This window comes from Sphaerodactylus townsendi, linkage group LG01 (assembly GCF_021028975.2).
Source record: "Sphaerodactylus townsendi isolate TG3544 linkage group LG01, MPM_Stown_v2.3, whole genome shotgun sequence".
Lineage (NCBI taxonomy): Eukaryota > Metazoa > Chordata > Lepidosauria > Squamata > Sphaerodactylidae > Sphaerodactylus > Sphaerodactylus townsendi.
The window spans coordinates 46,242,913-46,262,048 of NC_059425.1; the positions used below are offsets into that span (position 1 = coordinate 46,242,913).

At 42.2% G+C, this 19,136-nt stretch overlaps 1 long non-coding RNA gene across 2 annotated transcripts in view; it reads right to left on the reverse strand.

Moving 5' to 3' along the window:
• Positions 1–19,136, reverse strand: part of LOC125424762 — a 294,553-nt gene that overhangs the window by 207,174 nt on the left and 68,243 nt on the right. Inside the window, exon 2 of one of the 2 annotated variants that reach the window (XR_007243277.1) lies at positions 4,325–4,430. This is a non-coding gene — a long non-coding RNA (uncharacterized LOC125424762). Of the gene's footprint in view, positions 1–4,324; positions 4,434–19,136 lie in introns of both variants that reach the window. The other variant, XR_007243278.1, reaches the window with a different exon arrangement.

Genomic DNA, 19,136 nt, shown 5'->3' on the forward strand with positions numbered 1-19,136 from the left:
GAGGGTAAACAAATATCAGGAATGCCATGAGGGAGAAGACGCTGTGTGGTTGCAATGGAAAAGCAGCAAGCAGAAAAAGAGTTAAGCACACCAGCCTCTGACATCTCTGATGAAACTCACCTCCCACTTAAGTTTATTTTGAAAAGCAAAGGGGGGGGGGGGGACGGACGGACGGACAAATGCAAGGTATTGGAAATTCTGCTGAAATGGATAATTATTAGAGTCTTTCCCCTATGTTAGCTTACTTGTAAATAAATAGTACAGGCAAGATATGTTGACTTCCCCTTACTTTTTTTACTGGCCTCTGTTAGGTAGCAAACAAGTTACCAAATGAGAGGGGGACATAGCACAGTTTGGCATGCAAAATGTCACAGGTTGAATTCCCAGCATCTCCAGCTGAAAGGACCTGGTAGTACCCAATGTGAAGAACTTCTACATAAAATCCTGAAGAGTTGCTGTGGGCCAAATAGGCCTGGGAAGGGGTCATGGCTCACTGGTAGTGCATTGGCTTGACATGCAGAAGGTTCAACCCCAGCATTTCTATTTCAGGACCTGCCAATACTTGATGTGAAAAACTTCTACCTGAAACCCTAAATAGTCACTGCCAGTCTGAGTAGACAGTACAGACCCTGATGAAACAATGTTGTGATTCAGTTTAAAGCAGCCTCATGTGATTTCTGAAACAAGGGTCATTTGACCCAGAATGCCTAAGCCTGTAAGGTTGATTAATCTTTGGTCCTTCCTTCGAGCACTACCAAGCAACACCTAAAACAGAGGATGCAGAAAGCAGTGGTACCTGGTCTTACTACAGATACACCAAACCTCTCCTGTTGACAGCTGAATAATCTTAAAGTTAAGTGCAAGCATGAAGTCCTGTTTAAAAAAGAATACATACTTCTGATACTTGACATTTTGCTCCCTCTACCTAGACGGCCCCTTTATCTTGCAGGAAGCAAGTTTCTTCCATAGTGTAAAACTGGGTTGATCCGATAACATATTAGCACATTACGGAACTGAATAGCAAATACATGCTAAATAATAGAAGCAGTAAGTTAATAAGTATGTGATAGCCTGGGTACTCCTCTCTTCCTTGACCTTTGTTTTCTGTCTCTTGCACACAACAACCCTAACTTGGGGTGGGGGTGGGGGGCTCCTTGCTGCACTGCTGCCTCCCTCTACCCCCTGCTGCTAGCACTGTCTTTGTGAAAAACATTTTTAACAAAAGCTCTGACTGGGAGAAATGAGAAGGCTTTTGTAAAGTTGCCAGGCAACCACAGGCCACAACTTAAATTACCTGAGGCCACTGGCACCATTTCAGAAAGGGGAGAAAAAACAGGTACAAGCCAGAGGTATAACCACTCCTGAAGTTGATCACACACAGCATGAAAGAAGGCAAAATTAGAGCAGAAGATTTATGACACCCCTAAGTTAGATTAAAACAACATGGCTTGTGCTTTTCCTGTTACAGAAGACATCTGAGATAGCAGAAATACCATAACCAACAGTGGAAAGTTCAGCACCCTTTCCAAAGAGCTAGTATTCCAAGGGCCAAAACTCCTGAGAGTCAGCACGGCATAGTGACTGAGTAGCAGACTCTAATCTGAAAAAATCAGGTTAGATTCTCCACTCTTCCACATGAGCTGTGGACTCTAATCTGGAGAACAGGTTTTGAGTCCTCATTTCTCCACATGAAACCTTAGGCCAGTCATAGTTCTCACAGAACTCTCTCGGCCCCACCTGCTTCACAAAGGTGCCTGCTGTAGTACAGAGGGAAGGGAAGGTGACTGTAAGCCACTTTGAGACTCCTTACGGCAGAGAAAAATGGGGTATAAAAACGAACTCTTTTTCTGTTTTGTAAACTAGCTAGTCAATGTTTGCAAACACAGCTAACATAGAAACATAGGAAGGGGCCCAAAGGTTAATCTAATCAAGCCCCCTGTACAACTCAGGAAATTCACAGCTACCCCCACTCTCATAGTGACCTCTGCTCTATGCCAAAACAACTCCACTTCAAGTTTAACATATTTACATTTTCATTCAAGTATTTCAAATGTGCAACTTCAAAATATACACTAGGATAACAAGGAGATGAACAGGATATCTAAAATCATACAAGGTGGTATCAAAATCTGTAAATAACCCATATCTGCTAAATTCCAGTTCTTAACAAAAAACCTGAACAGAAACAGTTACTGAAATAGTGACTCCCATAACTTTAAAGATGCTGTTTCAAATATCATGAACAATTCAGGTTCATATCTTCAGTTAGAAATATGCCCATTACACTTAGGAGACTACTCCAAACAACATAGACCTCTAGGGAATCACTTGTGAAAATGATTTGGAATGCCATTTGGCAAGCACAGTCATCAAAAATGAGGTACCTCAATTTTAGGGAAATTACATTCAAAATACTAGGTAGATTCCCAAAAACAAACTAAACTGGTATTCAGAAAGTAAATATGGACATTCCTGTTGAAGTTGTGGACATTATCATATCTGGTGGTCCAGTTGCCAAATTAAAAGACATCAGGCTGGAGTTGTCTATTATATCAAAGAAATCTTAGGCTACAAGTCGATCCAAAACTGTTCTTCTAAATTACAGGCAAGTATCCCAGATTTCCCCTATCAAAATTGAGCAGAACTCTACCTCACCGACAGTTGTCAGAAACAAATGACAACACATTGGAAGAATAAATATGCCCATCCGCACAGAAACCACTAGACAAAATATAGAATTATTTAATTATCAACAAGATAACTGTATAAACAGACTGAAATACCTGGAAAACCCATTCAAATTTTTCTTTTTATTGTACATGGATAACAGAACACTTAAAAAAAACACTTCAACACATTCCTGTATTCTTCTATCTTTATTAAAACTCAGTTATTATTAGTATATTGATCTAATTCAATACAAATTCCATGGTATTATAAAAGTGTGTGGGGGAGATATCATGTACCTATGTATCATGGATAATGCAAAGTATTTGCGACATCAATATAAACTCTTTGAGTTCTTATTCCTTTTCTAGTTACCAAAACAATTTTAAAAGGACACAGCTTGTGCACTGAGAGAGGAATGAAAACAAGGAAGCAAGAGGAGTAACCTACCCTACCACAGAAACTGCATTTCTGTGAAAACGCAAAAAGCTATTGTCTCTACTGTAATTCAATATGCAAGAATAAGAACAAACTTTCAATAGTATACCATATTGTTCTTGAGTATACATGTGTGTATATATGCATGTGTATAACAACTTTTTATCTAGCAAAACAAATTTTGATCTCTCAAACAATCCAATCAAGTAGTTTTTGATTGGATTTTACCATGAGATAAAAGATCTGGAGAAATCCTAAACAATTTATTTCAGGAGATACAAAAAATACATGATTTATGATCATGAAAAAAAACCTAATGTTGGAGTTTTTCTGCTTTCTCTGTGCAAAATATACGTTCTTGTGATTTCATCATTTGTCGCAAGGAAACATGATTATAAAGTTACAAAGAGGACTTATCAGTCTGCTATTAGATTAGATAGAAACATGGAAACTATAGCTTCTACAGATATTGATATGCCCAGAGTAGTTCTGAAGATAGTTACACATTTTACCTCAAGATGCTAGATATACTAATTTTATGTAAATCATGCTTAATTCCTCCCAAGGATATAATCAACACTAGATAGATGGATAATCAACACTAGATAGATGTTTTGTTACAAAAGCAATTTTAAACATCTCCCTGCACATGCAGAAAACAGATAATGATCACTGTCAAGTAGGCAATCATATACTGGCCTGGAAAAGTTTTTCATTCCACTACGATAAAAGGAAAATGTCAGATATTTTGCAACTTCCCTCTTGACAGTCTTGCAAAGATGGAAAAACTGGATATTTCATGTTTCAGTTAGAAACTTTTAGTATTTTAAAAACTGGCCATGAATAAACCAGACTAAAATAAAACAGTTGACATGGTTGTTAGAGGTTGAACTATGATATAGAAAACCCAAGTTGGAATCTCCACTCTGCACTGGGAACTTGTCCGATGACCTGGGGCCATCACACACACACACACACTCTCTCTCCTAACCTACCTCACAGGATAGTTGTAAGGATAAATGAAAGGAAAGAAAGTGGTGCTGTAAGCTGCTTTGGGTTCCCACTGGGAAGAAAAGCAGGATATACATATCTAAATAAATTAATAAAATTTCACTTTAATATAAATTCCACATTAATATTAACTTGTTAGTTTTTAAACTACCACACTGCACTGTGGGATTAATGCATGTTAATAGAAAGTTATTTGTCATTTGCTTACCTTTAATTACCCTTCTGTAGCTTCCATCAACATTACGGCAGGTCATACAATTGCTAGGCCAACTGCTTGTTCTGGGAATGATAACCATATTAGATCCCATGTGAATCTGCTAAAACAAGGGGGGGATGGGTAGAATTAGGAAATATATTTAAAACATTTTCCCACACTTTACAGTCATTCACTATTCCAGTCTCCTTTTAAATGAACAGACTTTTGTCATCATAAGGGAAATTGCGGAGGAAAATTACAAAATGGGATTAAAACTAGGCCTTTAAAAAAGAGGTGAGGGTAATGAGTAAACTAATTGACAAAAATAACCTAAAATTATGACTCTCCTTTCATGTAAACACTCAATTTTTCCAACATGGAATTTAGCATCAAAACTGCAGCTGACTTTTGTGGAAACTAGAACAGGACCTGATTTAGGGAAATTGATCTGTATAATTGCAAATATATAAAATCTATAACTGCATTACAAGGTCACTCCATATAAACCAAAGGTATAACTAATTAAATGAATGCAATGGGACATCCCATTGCACCACTGCACTCTCATAAATATGAGTTCTTGGTGTAATTTGAAAACAATTAAAGACTTTAATTTTTCAGTAAAAGTTAAAAATCAGTACTGAAATTCTGTTTAATTTTACCTCAGAAGTGCATGCTGAGCACCATCATTACAACTACCAGCAACTGAACAGTGACTGAGAAAATGTCTGATTCAAACCTTGCCTTGGTAAGTAACTCAAGGGGGTCTAGATATGCAATGTATTGTTTATGGATCCACCAGTGTATGCCTCCATATCCTGTCAAACAAATGTATAATGGGAATTCCGTACTAAATCTTAGTTCCTAGGCAGTCAACAATCTGGCTGGGCCTGTGGCACACAGGGAGAAAAGAGACTGAAGCCTCTCCCCGTGACAGTTTCCCAACCAAATATTGTAATTAACAAATAAATAATAAAAATTAATTTAAAATATGATAGCTGAATAGTAAGTAAAGAAACTGATTCTCTGTAAAAGGGATAATTATTGACAGACACTCCTGAATTGAAGAAAAAGAATGCCTAGCCATTTAGAAACATTTGCAGGATAAATTCAATGATAGGACAAAATGAGTAGTGTTAAAAAAAAAACCTTATTCATACACTTATATTTCTTTATGGGATTAATATTGTCTATGGATTGCTGACACTCAGAATTCACTTTTTCAGTGGCCAGCCAGTAATATAAGTCAAATGAAGACATAAAAGTATATGAATAAAAGAGGAGAGCCTCATGAATATTTCTAAAACATATTTAAAGGATGTTTGAAATTACAGAATCAAGCCCAAAAATGCTCCAACAGGGTTGGAGCCCACCAACTTTTCGGCTTAATGTCCTTTCTTACTCCATCCTTGTCATGCGTAGCCCTTGTTTACATGAGTCCCATGACAGCCTTTCTGGGGGTTGAAAAAGATCTCTCCGTCCTCTTTAGCTAGCAGAAAACCTGGTGGGCTCCCCACAGTGGCAACCCAGAGTGTACAAGCCTAAGACTTGTAAAGTGTTCAAGAGTAAAGGTAAGCATTGTAAAAATTATCATTAAAAGAGGTGGGGGGAAAGCAAAAGGCAAAGCATAAGCAAAGTAGTTTTCATAAAAGAAAAAAACTTGAGGCAAGGGAATTCATGAGGAATAAGTACACTTATAGTTAAAAATGGTACAGGGATATGCAAAAAGTACACTTATAGTTAAAAATGGTACAGGGATATGCAAAACGATGGAAGTGAGGAGGGGAAACTGAGGGAGGAAATTTGAAATTGTGTTTTCCTACAAACAGTAAAGAAAAGTAGGCTATTGTACAAAATTCTAATATGATTGAGAGTAATTAGGGAGTGTCCCTAATTACGGTATATCCCAAAAGCAGAACTTTTTTAACGCTAGGGAAGTGCTGAAAGCAGGGAGGAGACAGGTGCCATATAACTGTAACACAGGTTAACTGAACAAGATAGCAGAAGTTGTATAGGATAAATCAGATTTACTACAGAAAAGTGTATAAACAAGCAGGCAGAAGAGGTCATGTTTGTGGAGCAGAAAACAAAAACAAACAAATTGTAGAAAACAACAGACGTTAAAAACACCCAGAACCCTTTAGAATGTGTGCTACAGAATCTGTTCAGGGAATATTGGGGGGGGGGGGTACACTTTCCAAATGGGTCCTCTCTCCTTGAATTCCTAACAGGCTCCCTTCTTGTTATAATCTGTAGTGCAGATGTGAGGGGCTGACAGATGGGTCGTGTAGGGAAACATTTGAACCTGGGGCCTCCATGCTTATGCAACACTTGCTTATCAGTGCACTCTATCAGTGCTCTAGGCATGCCTCTACTGCTAAACTCTTCAAGATAAAAATCTTTTCTAGGTGCTGTAGTGCAACTGCACCTTGCTTTAGTGTGGAACAAAAACGAATAAATGATTTCAGTCTCTCCATTGTCCTCAAGGCAGCAGATGATGGGAGTTTTTCACAATGTAGCACTGGCCATTCATATTAGGCTGTTCCCCCTCAGCAAGACAATGAATTCTGTTCTACTAATTTCAAAGTACAGCTCTCTCTTTAAGATACACAGTGCTGCTTACATACCCCCATGAATTATCCTGGCAGCTTCCACATGATGTGACTCTTAAAAACTATTTAATCGTGGCAAAATAAGACCTCTTTTTGCTGTTTCTAGGAATTTTTTGTGAATCTTGAGGTAAGCAACTTTGTGATTTATCTTTCAGTACCACACACATTTATCTACTTCTGGCTAAGATCCATATACTAGTCTGGTTGCAGCTGAGAAGGCTTGTTTGATAAGGCATGGCACCGTGTATCTTCTTCCCATGGCCTTCAACTGTGGGGGCCCTTGGCAGAAAGACTTAAATGCACTTCTTGTTATTTATTTACAGCATTTCTAGCCTGCCCTTCAATCATAAAGATTCTCAAGATGATTCACAGTGAAAATCAAATACAAAACAATTAACAATGATGTAATAATAACATATAATATATTTGAAAGCTCAAGAGACTGGACTCCAATTCAAACAGCGGGCAGAACAAAAAAGTTTCACCCCCCCACCCCGAAAAGAAGGAAATGAAGATGAAGTTGATTCCACAATATTGGAGTGACTATTGAACTGGCCAGTCTTGAACAAATCCTCAGTGGCAGATTTTTCAAATATAAGAGGGTTCAAATGTGAGTAGGCAGTCTTGGAGATATTTCAGTGCCAGACAGTTTATGTCTTTAATAGTCAAACTCATCCACTTGAATTGAGTCCAGAACATAGGATTGCTGTGGTGGACAGGTTAAGTTCTGCCTCTCCCTAAAGTGACCGATGGGAGCTGACCAAACATTAGGGAGAGGGACAGTTGAAAAAACGGCAGTTAAGAGGGTTGAAGAGAGCAACAGGGAGCTGACAGTGTGTCTGGCTGAGTGAAGCCGTGGAGAGGAGGGTCAGTTTGCAGTGAAAGATCCCAAATTATGGAACAAAGAAACAGTTTAAAAGTTCAATGGAAAAGAAACCGTGTAACCTCTACCTGTCTTTCCTCAATGTTATGTTCACACCACAAGTGAAAGTTAACTCCTTGATTGTTTAAACCTATGGGCTGGTTGTCTCAGTGAAACAAACATACATGCACAAGCGAAGATCTCAGTTTATACATAGTTTAGGATATGAATAAATGGTCACAGTGTGTGAATGATACAGTGCTCGAGTCCGAACCTCAATAGCTCTCTGCAGCTTCCGAGTAGGGGAAGTACCAGGGGTGCTACAAGGAGGAGGGCATTCGTCATGTGATGTGCTATCACTGAGAAAAACTAGTCTTTAGTTACCACCTGCCTCAGTTCTGCAAATGAGGGCACAAAGAGCAGAGCTTGTGAGGAGGAGGGGACATGGCCAAGTGGGAAAAATCGCTTCGCACGCAGAAGATCCCAAGTTCAATTCCTGATATGTCCAGTTAAAAGGATCGAAGACCTCACTCTGAGACTCTGGAGAGCTGACAGTCTGAGTAGAAAAAGCTGATTTGATGGACTAAATCAGGGGTCCTCAAACTTTTTAAACAGGGGGCAGTTCACTGCCCCTCAGACTGTTGGAGGGCCGGACTAAAAAAACTATGAACAAATTCCTATGCACAAATGATTGTAAAATGTTTGATTTCACCTTTCAGCCTTTCTGTCATGGTCTATTTTTAGAACAGTGACTAAAGTATGTCAAGTACAGGGTGGGCTCCAAATATTGTTGGGGAGGCTGTGGAATACCTTCCCCTGTAAAAAAAAAGCAGAACTTTCCCAATGAAGCATTCCATCTAACCCAGGATCAGGTATCTTCCTGGGTTCTTTCCTCCCTAGCAGCCAGTGAGCGATTCGCCAGCCTGGCTGATGCCAATGGGAGTGAGGCGGAACAGAAAGCCTGAGAGCAACACATGGAGTAGCTGAGAGGGAAGGGCAGAGCAGGCGTTGCCACATGTAAGGTTTCCAACTCTGGGTCAGAAAATTCATGGAGATTTGGGGGTGCCATCATGTAACTGCAATCAACAGCCGTTGGGGCCGGTTCCTCCTCTCCCTCGAGCCCCCACTGCACATGAATGGAGCCATCGCCGCCATGCCTGGCGGGCCGGATAAATGCCTTCAGGGGGCCACATTTGGCCCCCGGGCCGTAGTTTGGGGACCCCTGGACTAAATGGTCTGATCCAGTATAAAGCAGCATCATGCGAATAAGACAGCAGACAACATTCTATTATAAAATAGAGTTACAAAGGATGGTAAACTTGAGAAATGTTTGCAGTTTGGATGAGAGGCTAACTGCCTCCTGTTGGGGTCTGGGACTAACGGCCCAACCCAGAGAGAGAGGCTGAATCCACTTGTGCAAATGTTGTGGCCCTCCCCGGGGCACACCCCAGCTTTGTGACACTTACTCTGTCACCTGGGCCTTGGACCTACACCACCCAAAGAGCTTTCCATCAGTATGGGGGATACTGCTTTTTCTGCCTCCCTGTGCTGCTGGAAATGGCAAAGCAAATGGCAGAGGTGGAGATGGCAGAGCGATGTGGCAGTGGCACCATGTGGCAGTGGCAGTGGCCACTTGGGGCTCTGGATTGGGCTGCCCAATGCTCTGTTATTGATTAAGAAGTCTGATGGAGTTGCTGCAGTTAGGACCTCTAGGCCCAAGTTGTATAATATATAAATAAACCTTTTCAGTTCCTTCACAAAAGACTGGGATCAATTTAATAACAAAATGATAATAAAGTATAATAAAATCAGAATAAAAAAAAGACCTAGCAATGAAGAATTTGAAACTAAAATGTAAAAGCAGCAATTGTAATAGCAAAAACCCTCAGCTTCAGTGCAGCAATAAACATTACATTATCCACTTATAAACATTAATCCCAGCAATGAAAAGGAAGAGGAAACATAAAAATATTTTCACCTGGTACCTGAAAGTTAGCCATTTCTGTAGCATATGAACCAGAGTGCACATTCTAAGCAACCAAACTGCAATCTTTTCTTGTTGGTAAAACGTGAGTGTTCTTCCTTGCAGTGATGGATCTGTTCTTGTGTTCCGTGTGCAACAGGGTGCCACAGAAAGTAACAAAACTGTACCACCATATATGCGGAACAAGATCACTGGTCTGAGACACTTTGATATTAAGTAAAAATGGATCATTCTTATGATTTCAAAACTACCAGGAGTTTATATTAGCATTTTCTTTTAGCTAATATAATTTTCCCCGTAGAGATTTTTTTTTCCATGAGTTGTGGCAAGCATACATTCTTTTCATAAATTAATTTGTCCTTGCAAAGCAAAATGTCAGCATCTTTTTATTCCCCTTTGTGCCTGACATTTAATAGGTTTTTGTTTTCCATGGCAAAAGATACCGCTCTGTTATTTAGGTAGTACAGGAGGAGAGGGGAAGGTTAAGCCAAAAGCAATATAAAAAAAAAAGCATAACCGCAATTAAATGTCAGCTGATCATCTTTTTAGAAAACAGTCAGCTTCTTCTCTCCCCTTCTCCACTCTCCTGCCATCAAAGTGCTGCAATTTAGCAGAAAGCCAAAGCAGCAAATGAAGCACTTGTTCAATGTAGCCAGCTTTTAGCAATGTGTTATTGGTTATTCAATGGCAAAATGAGATGTGAAACATGAACTGTCTCTCTTCCCCACTGTGGGTCCATTAAATTAGACAGACAATACTATAGTGCTTAGTTGGCATATTTATTGCAAGATGTATCTCATTATGATATACTAGAGAAATGAGTGTTTGTAATGAACCAATTAGCAAGGAGACAGCTATTCAATTTGGATTATTATTACCCACCCCATTTATAGGTCAGAAAGGAGACCCTTCCCAAGGTCATACAGTCATGGCAGAGCTCAAAGAGGGCCTCTTGGCAATGTCACCATATACAAAAGAGAAGCTTTCGTTTTGGAGGCCCAAGATTGGACACAGCAGAAGTGGCATGCTTTTCTTCTGCACCATAACATGACATCCAAATGCTGAAAGCAGTCAAACATAAATAATGTTTATTTCTCATTTGCAAGATGGATGAGCTCCAGTGCTCATGGTGAAGGGTAAAATAATGTTGGATGGCAGAAGCTGGCAGAAGCCCTTTTTCCTTTGGCAGAATGAACTGTCCTGTGATGCAAGAGGCTCAAAATGTTAGCAAAATACAATTGCAGGTCCCATCTATTATTACATGCATACAGAAATTACTAGGCAACTTGGCAGGTTCTCTTGAGGGGTGGAATATATTTACTAAATGAAAATAATAATTAATTGAGATACAGAAACACAAGGGTTTTAAATAAATGCTCTGCTTTTATTTCATTATTTGAGCTTTTCCCCCGCCACGGTGTCCAACTGCACACCTTGTTCCCTTGTTTTATTTCTTATTTATTTTTAAAAAGTAGTGAGGCAAGAAGAACATGGCAAGGTCAGTCAAAGCTTTGTCACCTGCTCTGCCTGTGGGGTCAGAGAACCCTTGCCCCAAGCAAGGCCTGGGAAAGGTGATGCTGGTCAGCACACAATTCTCTCTCTCTCTGCCCTCCCCCGCCACCGTATGATGATAACTACTGAGCTGTGGATGAACCACAGAGATCATGCAAAGGGCAGTTGCTAAGTGTGTGCTTGGGGACTCCATTTATGCATAAGAGAAATGAAGGAGGAGAAGGCAAGAAGTTTGAGCTTGAAAACTGGGGAGTTCAGAATCTGATTATAAATGCCACCCCACTATATCTTCTCTATCTTTCTTGGACTAAAAAGTGACATACTGAAGTGTTGGAGTTCTGACAACATCCCAAGAAAGAGGACAGGAGGTGTGGGCAAGTGTTGTGCTGAACTGTTTTTGAAGCACCTAAAAGTTTCTTTTAGTGATAATTGTGAGACTGTGACTGTTGAGTGCTAAAGGACAGATGGATGACTAGTAAATGATTAAGACTATGAAAACCTAAGGAAATGTGACAATAGGAACCACTGAGTATTGAGGGTCATAAGCTCTAGGCATCATGAATCAGAAAGTATGGGGAGGCATAATGACAAGACCCCAATGTGAGCATGCCTTCGTGATGTCAACAGTTGTCACCCACATCAGGAATACAACAAGAGGAACATACCCATGCCCTTACACACGAAAACACATTGTGGGGTGGACAGTGGTGATTCAAATAGCTTTCCTGCAACAAAAACATTCCATAGAGCTCCACAGAAGTGCATTCAAATCCTGTCCTGCAATCATGCCCTACAAGGAGACACTTAGGGAGCAGGGTATATTTAGGCTGTTTCTGCACAGCCAATTACAGCATTGGGCTGTTGGTGTTATTGGCAATGCTGCAGCAATGGAGCGTTTGCATGGATGGGCACTCCGTAGACAGGTAGTGCATTGGCTGAACTCCAGTGCTTCGCATGGCTGCGCTTTGCAAACGGCATTCTTTTTTTTCCCCAGGGTGGACGTCACGGGCATCCAGCACCAGAATTGGCCTGTGTAGGCCACCATTGTGGGGGGTGGGCTCTGTGGCACCGGTTCCTGGTGGGCTCTTTGCACAACACCAATTGTGGAGTGCCATTGTTGAAAAGACACAGTGAGTGATTTTCAAATAAACTGTTGTGGGCCCACTGGAGCGTTGCCACATCGCTGCAGCATCATTTCTACATCGACGGCTGTGCAAACTCCCCGCCTATAATGCTGTTTTTACCATCCTTTTACTGGCTTTTTTGGCCTGTGCAGAAGCATCCTTAGTCTGGAGAAGAGACGATTAAGGGATGACATGACAGCCATATTTAAATATTCTTAGGAATGTCATGTTAAATATGGAACATGCTTGTTTTCTGCTGCTCCAGAGACTGGGAGAAGGATTAATGGATTCTAGGTATAGGAAAGGAGATTCCACCTAAATATTACGAAGAACTTCCTGACGGTAAGGGCTTCTCAACAGTTGAATACACTGCCTCAGAAGATGGTAGAGTCTCCTTCTTTGGAGGTTTTTAAACAGAGGCTGGATGTCCATCTGTTAGGAGTGCTTTGACTGTCTATTCTTGCATGTCAAGGAGTTGGACTTCATGGCCCTTGTAGTCTCTTCCAACTCTATGATTCTACCATGTTTTGTTTCTCCAGGCAAACACAGAAGGAAGAAACGATGGCCACGCCAGCCAGCTCACTTGGCTGAAGCAACCCTGGCAAGAACATCCAAGTTCTCCTCCACCCAACTATTTAGGCCTTATGATGGAGGGATTCAAGAGAACCAGTCCACTGCCAAGCAAGGAGAAAGCAGACACTAGTGCAACAACAAGCAAGCACTCCTGTCCAACTCCCCAGTAGTTCACCATGGAAAGGCACTCATTTGGCAAACAGGAGTTTTGTGTTTGGCTCCCACTAAAAGGGATGTTGCCAAGAAGGACTGGCCAGCAATCCCACATCACCAGTCTCTCTGCTTTCACTTACATCGGCAATGCGTGGGCTCCATCCTTCTTGGCCCCCCATTCACCAAGATGTCTTGGGCATTCCATCAAGGTTGATTCTGTCAAGTGATTTTTTTAATTTGGCATGTTTATATTTTTCATACTGCCAGGAGGGATCCAAAACAGCTGGGGGGCAGGGGGAGGAATCAAGCAAGGAAGGGAAGGCTTCCAATGATCAAGCAAGTTTTCACTCTCCATTGGCTGGTCTCCTGTCCAATTCTGGACTCAACACTTAGGCTAAAATCAAAAGAAGAACCCAGGCCTTGTATATCTCCATAATGGAGAAAAACAAAATCAAAGAGCTGTTATTCAGCTGCTGCTAACTAGTTGGCAAGTGCAATGGCCATGGGTCCTTCCCTGTGTGTGTGCCTAACAAAGGAATAATGTTGCCCGAACCAGCATCTTTAGCACTCCCTATCACCTCTTTGTTCCAAAGCTTCTACTAGTCATGCCACAGCACTACTTACAGCAGGCAGGGTGGGGTACTTTGTTTCTCCACTAGGTATGTCCTGTATCTGTGTGGCAACAGGCTGAGAAGCAGAGTGGGGTAGAGGTTCAAGTCCCCACTCAGCCCTGGAAACTTATTGAGTGACCATTCTCTCAGCCTAAAGGGTTGCTGTGAGGATGAGATGGGGAAGAAAGAACTGTGCGTGCTGTCCCAGGTTTAGTGAAAGACAGGCAAAATTAAAAGCTACACGATTGATGAGGTGGTGTAGGTGCAAAAGCATGCACTGGCTGGCTGCATCCGTCTCTGGGTCAAACTACATGATAGGTTTTCAGTACGCTGTGTCAGGGTCACTTTCCCTGCAGCTGTACAGCTGCAGCATGGGGGAGATGGGACTTCTGTTTCCACCACCACTCCGCCTCCTGTTCAGTTTTCCCAAGCCCTATGCTGCAGTTCCAAGCCAGATTTTAAGGATAGCATTCAGCTGCTGTGTGGCTGCAGGGAAACAGAGTCAAAAAGAGAGCCAAAAAAGTATGTGGTTTGGTACGATGCCATAAAAATGTTTTTGGCACACTGTGCTGAAATGCAGGAGTGGTGTTAGTGAGTTCGATATGGACCCTAATGTAATTGCTATGTTCTCTGCTCAGTATAGATATAAATTGGGAAGGACTTTTCTTTTACAAAATTTTCCTTTGCAAGTCAAGTAAAAGATACCAATTAATAGCACCAGTATAGTACTATGATGCGTTGGGGTTCTTAAGATGAAGGCAGTAGGCCATTTCATCTTAATGTAGAATTTGTTATTAAATATGAAATGAAAAATGGAGAACCGGAATCATTCTGATTTGTTTTTCTACAACTAGGGATTATACCCTCAGTATTTTCATATTCTCTGCCCTGGGGAACCTATATCGATGGAAAGGGTGGAATAAAAACATAGAGTGCGGTGTAGTTGTTAGAACTGGACAAGGATCTGAGAGATCCCAATGTTCAGATGCCAATTTTGCCATGAAAACTTGCTGAGTGATCCTGGGCCAGTAGCTCTCTCCCTAGCCTACCCCACAGAGTTGTCGTGAGGATCAAATGGAAGAGTGAAGAATGATGCTGGATGCTGCTTTGAGTCCTCATTGCAGGGTATAAATATATATGTAAAATATGTTATAAAAAGCATGCCTATCTCTCCCTCCTCCCACCCCACCCCACCCCACTCCATCCCCCAGCTTTGAATGGTTAACACCATTCTGTTGCTGGATCAGCACTAGAATGAATATATTACTACGAGTGAAATTGCTTCTGTTGTTCAGAAAATAAAGTTAGATGGCTTGTGAAAATTCTTAGCCAATAGTATTTCTGTTTTTATTTTTGCCCCTATTACACTTGTCATAAAGTGGGCAGTTCACATGTAACCAAGCCAGATGGATGTGTTACTTTTTTTTTTTTGCAGGTGCTTTGACCAAGAGATGCCAAAAAAAATCTGGATCACAAAACACTAGTCTTTTTCCAAGCTTTATAAATAACTGTAGCATATGTGGCTCAACATCATATGGTATATTGGACTTAACTACAAAAAAAATCCTTCAAACCGCACTCAAAAATCAAACTATAACAGGAATTTATACAGCACAACTGCAAAATATTAGAGGATCTGGCTAATGAAGACTACTGCTTTCCATAAATCTTAATTTTTTTAAAAAAAATGTTCTTGTGCTTTGCTTTTTGAGAGAAACCACATCCTTTGTTTCAATATATTGGCATGAAAATTCATATCCATAATATGGAGATATATTTCAAACAGCTTTTTTATTTCCTATCCTGTGCTATCCTATCCAATTTCCTGTCCATGACTCTATCATACCCTCTGAATCTGTTTCAAATGAAAAGAGGTGCACAGAGCTGCCTTCCACACAGTGAAGATTCTGTTTTGTTTCAATTGCCACAGCAAATGCAGAGGCATGCATGTGAGCAATGAGGCCTCCATACAGTTTTCTGCATGCTTTCTCCATCAGACCCCTCATGGTAGCTATTTCTCCAACATTTTCCCCTGTCACCAGTGTGATTTTGAAGGACTTGTTAAAAAATGGTAATTGCTATCATGCTCTGGTGATATAGTGCCATAGCAAATTACTATTTTTGTGCTGTATACCACCATGGCACCACCACCCCGCCCCGCAAAAACTCTGCAGATACTACAGCAGGGAAAATGGGTGTGGCAAACAGCAGTAAAATGACAAAAATGTGTAAGGAATTCCATAGAAGCAGAAATAAAAGGCTTTTTTGGTGTAAAAGACCGTTTATTCAGACATCCTAGAAAGCTCACGTACACGACGTGGCAGGAATAAAGTCTCCCGCCAGAAGCACAGGTTATAACTCTGTCCATCCCATCCCCCCTCCCGGATTCCCATGGGAACGGAGTTCTCATCTCTCTCGCAGAGATAAGGTCTCCGCCGCAGATGCTGGCCCATCGCCCGGGTTATGGAATGCAGTCAAGGCCAGGCGGCTGTCCCGCTCATCAACACCATTGAATCCTTTACACTCTGCCTCCCTTAAAAAGACTTCTCCCCCCCAGGTTTGTGCGGAAAGGTGCGATGGAAAGCAGAAATGAGGGCAGAAGCGTCAATATTTTCGGAATAAACCCATTGATTATACCCAGAGGAATATCCCACCCAAGAGACTAAATATTGCAAGCGTTTGCGATTAAAGCGAGAGTCCAGGATGGCGTCAATTTCGTAATGCTTGTGGCCATCAATTATAGTCGGTGGGGGTCTCTCCGGCGGGTCGTGCCAGGCATCGGAAACGGGAGCCTCCTTGAGCAAACTGGAATGGAAGACAGGATGGATATTACTTAGAGAATTAGGCAAGTCCAATCGGGCAGTGACATCATTAATCACTTTAGTAATCTGAAAAGGTCCCACGAATCTTTTGCCCAGTTTTGAAAATTTATGCACGTCTCTGAGATTTTTGGTAGACAAATACACCCAGGAGCCCACACGTAAAGGGAAATCCGGCGGTGCTTATCCGCTTGAAGTTTTGGGAGTCTTTAGCCTGCTGTAAGGCGGTCTGGACCATTTTCCACCCCTCGGCCAGAGATGAAATCCATTGTTGAAACTCAGGATTCAACGCTTCCGCAGGTAGTTCGCGACAACGGAGGGAAGGATCGACCAGACACAATTTCGAAGGGTTTTTTTTGTACTGCTATGAACTGCATTATTCTAGGCGTCTTCTGCAAGCGGAATCAACTCGCGCCAATTGCCTTGGTGGTAGTTGGTGTAACAACGTAAATACTGCTCCAGGGTTCTGTTCGTTTTCTCTGACTCACCGTCACTTTGAGCGTGGTAGAGGCGGCAATTGCGGGCGGCCCCCAACAAACCCAGAAAAGCTTTCCAGAACTTTGAAATGAATTGGGGCCCGCGGTCGGAGACCACCTTAACGGGGCGGAGTGTAGGCGATAAATATGCTGAATGAACAGACGCATCTTAACTTAGGAGCGGAGGGATGGAAGCACATGGGATGAAATGGGCTTGTTTAGAAAATAAGTCCACCACCACCCACAAGACCGTGTTGCCTTGACTTTCTGGCAAATCCGTAATAAAATCCATGGAGATGACTTCCCAGGGGGGGGGAGGCCACCGGGAGAGGCTTCAACAGACCATGGGGTTTTCCCGGAACGGTTTTGGCTTCCGCACAAACAGAGCAACCTTTAATATATGTCTCAATGTCCTTGCGCATCGCGCGCCACCAAAATTGACGGCGGGCCAAATGCAGAGTTTTTTAGGAAGCCAAAATGTCCAGCCGAGTGGGCATCATGACAGGCCTCGAGAACCTGCTACGGAGGGGAGGCGCGTACCAACAATCCCCGCCGCCAAACACCATTCTCCAGGCGAATTGGGAGTCACCTTCCTCCGCTGGTGGCTCGCGCGGGCCCGCCTCCGCGAGTTCCGGTGGGAAAGGAGAGACCAGGCTGGGAATGGGTGGAGAAGGAGGAGTGGGCGTCTGAGATCGAAAGTGACAGCCAGCCCCAATTGGGAGGGGGAGAGAACAGTCTTGTGAATATCCCGTAAAGGCAGCTCCACCCCTCCCCGGGAAGGCGCGATGCGCATCAGCCAGTTTATTGGTTTTTCCGGGGGAAAAATGGACAGTGAAAGAGAAACGAGAAAAAAGAAATGCCCAACGGAGTTGTTTTCGCGGACATCTTGAGGGTGGAGAGGGCTGCCAAGTTCTTGTGATCCGACCAAACTTGAAAGGGGTGTTTAGTCCCTCCAGCCAGTGGCGCCAAGTGGAAAGTGCTACTTTGATGGCCGCAGTCTCTTTATCCCCTACAGTCCAGTTGAGCTCAGCACCGGAGAATTTCTTTGATAAATAAGCACGGAACCAGCCTATCATCTTTATTTCTCTGCAACAGGGCTGCTCAAAGCGCTTTGTCCGAGGCATCCACGTGAACCACAAGCGGAAGATCTGGGTCAGGGTGTTTTAGGATAGGTTCGGTAGTAAAAGCTGATTTTAAAAGCTGAAAGGCTGTCTGACATTCTTTAGACCAAGAAAGGGGGGGCCCCGGGCTTGGCAGCCTGTGGATCTTTACCCTTAGTGCGTAAGAGGTCTGTGAGTGGGAGAGTCAGTTCAGCGAATTGGGGTATAAAGTCACGATAGAAATTAGCAAACCCTAGGAAAGATTGGAGTTCCTTCCGATTGGTAGGGGCAGGCCATTGGAGGACTGCTTCAATCTTAGCAGGATCCATTTTTTAGCCCCTCGGAAGAGATCCGGTAGCAAATAGTCGATAGAGGGATGGTGGAAACAACATTTAGGAAGTTTGGCAAGGGGGGGGGTGTTGAGCAAGCGTTTCAATACTTCGAACCAATGCTTCATGCTCCTCCATGGTTTGTGAATAAATTAAAACATCATCTAAGTACACCACTACTCCCTTGTATAATAAATCATGGAGAACTTCGTTGATAAGGGCCATAAAAGCTCCGGGGGCCCCACTTAACCCGAATGGCATTATTAAGTATTCATACTGTCCAAATTTTGTGTTAAATGCAGTCAAATGTTCATAGCCTTCCGCAATCCTGACCCTGTAGTAAGCTTCTCTTAAGTCCAACTTAGTAAAATGCGTCCCTTGCCCAATGCATCTAAAAGGTCCTTGATTAATGGCAAAGGGTATTTATTGGACAGGGAAACCGCATTGAGTCCTCGGTAATCCGTGCAGAGCCTTAAAGACCCATCCTTTTTTTTTAACAAACAATACAGGAGCAGCATGTGTGTGTTTGGTAGCCCGTTTCGATATGAACCCATGGCCACGAGGTTCTTGTCTAAGAAGGCACGGTTCCTTCTCCTCATTGGGACTCATACGGTAGATTCTACCTTTGGGCAGTTCGCCTGGCTGTATCTGATTTTGCAGTCAGTGTCT